Consider the following 6,904-nt stretch of genomic DNA (forward strand, 5'->3'; position numbering starts at 1 on the left):
GTTTCTTTTGTTGAAAATTTCTTTAACGTCAATTATTATTAACTTTTGTTAAAATAATATTTTCATCCATGATTTTTTAAGAAAACATGCGATTATAGATAAAATCTTAGAAAACACAGAGCAGAAAATCAGGATACGATAAGAATATGTCAGGTATATGGTAGATATGTGTCTCATATATGATTTTCTTTTTTTAAATTTAAGTCCAACCACTTAAAAGGCCCAATCCACAACCCATTTTATTTTAGTGCATGTTTAGGAGTGATTTTAAAATAATCAAAAATCATTTTTTTTTTTTAAATCATTCGAAAACACACTTTTAATTACTCAAAATTAAGTTAGTTTTCAAATTTACACTTTTAAATACAATTTTCATATCATCAAAATTAGTTTTGAAGGATTAAACATGTTTCATGGTGATTTTGAAAATGACAAAAGTGATTTCAACCATTTTAAAATCACTTCCAAACATAAAAGTCAACTTAAATTGAGCAATCCAAAACAGAATAAATTAAAAATGATAAAAACATAAAAAGATTTAAAAAAAAAATACCCGAAACATAATTAAATCTTAATTCTTCCATTTTCTCTTACTATTTAAATCATGATTCATACTCCCTTCATCTTCAACTTCATTCTTCAATCTTCATCTTCTACTTATTTTCTACCATCTACTCTAGTCGCTCAACAATGACTCGATGTTACTGGATTTTTTTCAAGTTTTCACTTTCTTCTTGAATCTATTTTAATCTAACTTAAAATAAGTATTATAGCAATTAATTAGACATTATATATATAACGTATCTTCAACGTATCTGTATCTTAGTTTTTTAAAAATTAACGTATCATCGTTTATCTATATCATATATCTGTGCTTCTTAGATAAAATCTAAATCTAGATTTTTATAAAAAGAAAAAATTATTCTTAATGATTTTTAATATTAAATAGCTAGATGTTTTTTCATAGCCCTTTTTTAGATTTTAACGATTAGATTCAGATAGTAAATAAGTTTTTTATTTGTTTATCTTTTTAAAGTGATTTAGGTGATTTTTTTTCTTTTAATAGAGTTTTATTTTGTTTTTTAATTTTTTGTTTATCCACTTTTAGATTTTAGATTTAGATAGCATAAATATTTGCATATTTCTTTAAGTATAAATTAGTTGAATTCTTAACCAAGGTTAAAAACAAAACAATTTTTATTTACAATTTTTTTTTTTTAAGTTTTCAAATCTTGGCTTTTTTTTAGACATGGGTTGTTTTTTAAAACATGGTTAAAAAATAAATAACAAAAAAAAAATTTAGAGATGGAATAGGTATTTCTAGACTTAATTTTCAAAGATTGAACACCAAAATTTAAATGTTGTCAAATGAGATCTTAATTTTTATGTTTATTATAAATTTGGTTGTGTATACAAAAACAATTGAACTTTTTTTTGTGCATAAACCGATGGAAGAGAAGTTAAACATTTTTGGTTTCGCCATGTTGGCAAGCGACAGAATGTGTGTATATATATATACACATACATACATATATATATATTCAACAAACAAACAATGAGGTATTGCCTGTCACAAACAAACGATTTCCCTTTTTTTAAACCTAAGATTTTATTATCTAGGAAATTTTAAAATCCATATGACATGAATTTTTAATAATTACATAAATACTTTATATCTATATTGAATAGATAAACCCTAGAATCATTCATATCAAACTGTCAAGAATATATACATACCGATTCCATTGAAAGATTGATGATGACTAAGTGGCAGTTATTGTCTTTCTCAACCAAAGCTCCAAATGCCCTAAGTGGGATCTCTCTAGATGAGATTCAAAAAAGACTGAGTGCTTGGTATATTGGGGACCATAACCCTAAAGGTCTCTTTATATACTAGTTCAATTAGAGTTCCCATTAAACCCTAACTCCATACTCAATTAGGAATCTAGGGCCTTGATTAATTAGATCACATAATAGGGCCCAATATAATAAAATAACATAAATTATTAATCCACATACATAACCCATACTTTAATTAAACATATTATTATTTAAATATATCTAACAATCTCTCACTTGGACTATGTCTGTGTACCTGATATAATTAATTCACATAAATCTTAAGCGCGCATAAACAAATTATTTCAATAATAGAATTCCCCTTTAGTTCAATCTGGTTCATCTCTTGTATTAGCACGGAATCAAGGCGGCTTTTGTCACTACCCTTATACTTAAACCTTCCTGGATCACCAATTCAAATACATTCAATGACATAGATCAAGTATGGATGGATAGCATGGAAACTACATGCAAAGTGATCTAAATCATGCATGTTTCCAACTGGTCCAAATTTCTTAATGAGATCATGCTAAAAAAACTTTATGCTAAACTGCATGCATGATAAACGAGTTCAGATAATAAAACATAAACCATCAACTTTATTCTATATAGAAAATAATCAAAATATAGTCAATGAACATCCTCAATAACAAACTTCCACTAAACCATGGAATCAGAAAAGTGACTAACTCCCATGTGAGCAACATGCTCATAAAAAACTTTAGGTGGTAAACCTTTAGTCAATGGATCTGCCACCATAGAGTTTGTTCCTATGTATTCTATCAAAATTTGACCATTCTGAACTCTTTCTTTAACAACCAAAAACTTCAAGTCTACATACTTTGACTTTGTATTGCTTCTGTTGTTGTTGGAATACATCACTGCCGACTTATTGTCACAAAATAATTTTAATGGTCTTTCTATGCCAACAACTATCCGCAGCCTAGTGACAAAATTTCGCAACCATATTCCATGATTGGATGCCTCATAACATGCTATAAACTCCACAGCCATGGTAGAAGAAGCCATAAGTATTTGTTTAACACTTTTCTAGGATACAGCTCCTCTAGCCAACATGAAGATATAGCTTGAAGTGGATCGCAAAGTTTCTTGACATCCAGCATAATCAGAATCAGAATACCCAATAATCTCCAAAACTTCTAATCTCCGATAAGTGAGCATATAATCTTTTGTTCTCTATAAATACCTCATAACCCGTTTGACTGCTTTCCAATGATCCATCCCCAGGTTACTCAAATATCTGCCTAACACTCCAACTATGAACGCAATATTTGGACGCGTACATACTTGGGCATACATTAGACTTCCAATGGCCGATGCATAGAGAACCTTCTGCATCTCCTTAGTCTCGGGTGTGGTCTTGGGGCATTGACCTAAATGAAATTTATCACCTTCGGATGTTTCATGGCAAATCTACTCAAGATCTTTTCAATGTAGTTCTTTTGTGACAATTTCAAAATACCTTGAGAACAATCTCGCATTATTTCAATTCCTAATACAAAAGAAGCATCACCAAGATCCTTCATCTCAAAATTTCTTTTGAGAAATATCTTATTGTCATGCAATAAACCTACATCATCATTAGTTATGAGTATGTCATCGACATATAACACCAGAAAGATTCATTTATTCCCACTGAACTTGTGATATACACAATGTTTCACAATGTTTACCTCAAAACCAAATGAGGTTATCACTTGGAATTTGTGATACCATTGACGAGAGGCTTGCTTGAGACCTTAGATGGATTTCTTTAATTTTCATACCATAGACTTTGAATTACTAGACACAAAGTATTTCGGTTGCACCATATAAATCGTCTCATCAATGTTCCCATTGAGAAACGCAGTTTTTACATCCATCTGGTGTATCTCTAAATCAAAGTGAGTTACCAGTGCCATGATTATCCTAAAAGAGTCTTTTGATGAAATCGGAGAGAAAGTCCCTTTGTAATCAATGCCTTCCTTTTGAGTAAAACCCTTTGCAACAAGACGAGCCTTATATCTTTCGATATTGCCATGTGAATCCCTTTTGGTTTTAAATATCCATTTACAACCTATGGATTTCACTCCTGATGGCAGTTCGACAAGTTCCCAAACATCATTGTCTTTCATGGATTTTATTTCCTCTTCCATGGCACTTATCCACTTTTGAGAGTTAGAACTTTGTAAAGCTTGTTGGAAGTTGATTGGATCATCTTCCATTACGCCTACATCATCCTAATGTTCTTGAAGAAACACAATATAATCATCTGGAATTGCACTTCTTCTCTCTCTAGTAGATCTTCTTAATGGCACTTCTTGAGGTTGTTGAGTTTGAACTTCAGGTTCAACAATGGGGACTTCAATGTTGTTTTGTTCTATTATTGGTTCAATAATGAAGTCAGGAATTGAAGCCTGAACATCATTTATAATCACATGAGGAAAAGAAACCAATTCCTCTTCAAAGACAACTTTCCTTATGTTATCTTCCCCCCCAAACTCAACATCTTCAAGGAATCTAGCATTTCCTGTCTCAAACAATGATCTAGAAGTGGGATCATAAAACTTGAAACCTCGAGAGTGCTCAGATTACCCAACAAAATAGTAGCTAATAGTTCTCGAGTCCAATTTTCTTTCAGTAGGCCTATAAGGCCTAGCCTCAGCTGGACAACCTCAGATATGAAGATGCCTAATACTAGACTTCTTTTCTATCCACCACTCATAAGAGGTTTTAACTACTGCTTTACTAGGTACCCTATTAAGGATATATGTTGTAGTCTTTAGTGCCTCACCCCAGAGGGATTCTGGTAGAGAAAAATGACTAATCATACTTCTTACCATATCTTTAAGTGTTCTATTTCGCCTCTCCACTACACCATTCATGTTGGGTTTGCCCGACATAATGTGTTGGAGGACGATTCCACATTCCTCTAGATATTTGGCAAAGGGACCTGGACGTTGTTCACCTGATCCATCATATCTACCGTAATATTCACCACCATAATCAGATTTGACAGCCTTAATTTTCTTTCCAAGTTGAAGATCGACTTCAGCTTTGAAAGACTTGATAATGTCCAAGGATTGAGACGTCTCATGAATTAAATATAGGCAACCATATCTTGAATAGTCGTCTAAGAACGTAATAAAATATTGTTGTCCATTCCAAGAGGCCGTAGGGAATGGACCACAAATGTTTGTATGTATTAGTTCTAAGAAGTCTGAGCATCTGTTGGCACCAAATTTTCTTATGTTTGTCTGTTTTCCCTTAATACATTCCATACAAACATTGATGTTACTTAAATCAAGGGAATCAAGAATTTCATCTGACACAAGTCTCTGAATTCTCTGTTTAGAGATGTGACCTAAACGCTTGTGCCATAACGTAGCAGAATTCTCATTTAATTTACGCTTTGTACCACATGAATTAGATAACAGGATCTTGTTAAATGAAGCAAAATAATCAAACATATATAGATTTCAATTAAAGAACCGGTACCAATAAGCTTAGAATCTTGAAAAAGATTAACTTTATTATTTCCAAAAGAACAAGAAAAACCAAATTTGTCCAAACTGGAAATAGAAACTAAATTTCGTCTAAATGACGGTACAACAAAAGTCTCATTCAAATCCAAATAACAATCAGTTTTTAAAAGTAATCTAAAATTTCCAATAGCTTCAACTAGAACTGCTTTGCCATCGCTCACATAGATGAATCTTTCAGCATCACTTGGCAATCGGCTCCACAGGCAACCCTGCATTGATATACTTTTGTGAGTAGTAGCACCAGAATCTACCCACCAAGTATCTATAGGTACAGAAGCTAAATTTACTTTAGAACATACCAAAGTAAGAAGTTTACCCTTCTTTACATGCCACTTGGCGTACTTGGGACAATCTTTCTTGAAGTGATCTTTCCTTTTGCAGAAAAAACAAGGATTTTCAGTAGCTTGTTTCTTCTTTTTACTCTGCTGAGATGTCCCTTCTGCAACATCCACAAATTTCCTTTTCTTCTTATCACGAGAGCATGTTGCCAAATGAGCGCTTTCTGTCCTTTCTCTCTTAATCCTATCTTCTTCTTGCTCACATTGTGAGATAAGCTCATTAATACTTCATTTATCCTTCTGAGTATTATAGCTTATCTTAAACTGGGTGAATTGTGTAGGAAGAGAGATAAGTACCAGATGCATGAGTAAATTTTCATTTATCTCGATATCAAGTGCCTTTAATTTACCTGCGAGATTGGACATTTCCATAATGTATTCCCTTATATTTCCACTGCCCTTGTACCTCATAGAAGATAAAGAAGTCAAAAGACTACTTGCTTCCCCTTTCTCATTTTTAGCAAAATATTTCTCAATTTGAGCAAGGAACTTAATTGCATTTTCACTTTCCGTGATAGAGCCTTGAAAAAAATCTGGAATATAGTACCTAATGATCATCAGACACATGCGATTTGACCATTCCCACTTCTCTATATTAGTCATATTTGACTGGTCCTCAGTAGAAGTATGTTTATCGGTTCTTAATGCAAGCTCCAAATCCATACACTCAAGAAATATTTCTAGGTTTTTCTTCCAAATCTTGAAGTTCGATCCATTCAACTTAGGGATTGAACTCAAATTTCCAGATATTTAAGTAAGACCAACTGAAATAATAAACAAAACATATGCTCACAATTAAAATATAACAAAATAATTTCACATATATGGTGGGCCTCTTTAACAAGATACCTAACACAATATTGATGTCCAGCCTTTGGGCAAAAACACCAACTGTAAATGGTACTCTCAATATAGTAATCGAAGTACTAACAATTAATTCAAAAAATAGCCTTTCTTTGTACCGACTATTTTTCACATGAGCAATCCTTATAATTGCCACATACTCATTACCACATGTATACCCACAATTTGGCTAAATAATTATCTTCTTTTAGGCCGATAATTATCCGCATAAATTCATGAATATGCACATCTTATATTTTTATAATTAAATTAATCTAGATAACAAAGACTACTTTGGTAACATATTATTTTGACCAACTCAATCTAAAATATAAGACG

General features: G+C 32.1%; 1 pseudogene; it reads right to left on the reverse strand.

Annotated features, from left to right (window-relative positions):
• Window positions 1-6,472, reverse strand: part of LOC150036293 (uncharacterized) — a 40,885-nt pseudogene extending 34,413 nt beyond the window's left edge.
• Window positions 6,473-6,904: the final 432 nt, after the last annotated feature.

This window comes from Benincasa hispida, chromosome 5 (assembly GCF_027475165.1).
Source record: "Benincasa hispida cultivar pf3 chromosome 5, pf3_genome.v1.1, whole genome shotgun sequence".
In the NCBI taxonomy this organism is placed as follows: Eukaryota; Viridiplantae; Streptophyta; class Magnoliopsida; order Cucurbitales; family Cucurbitaceae; genus Benincasa; species Benincasa hispida.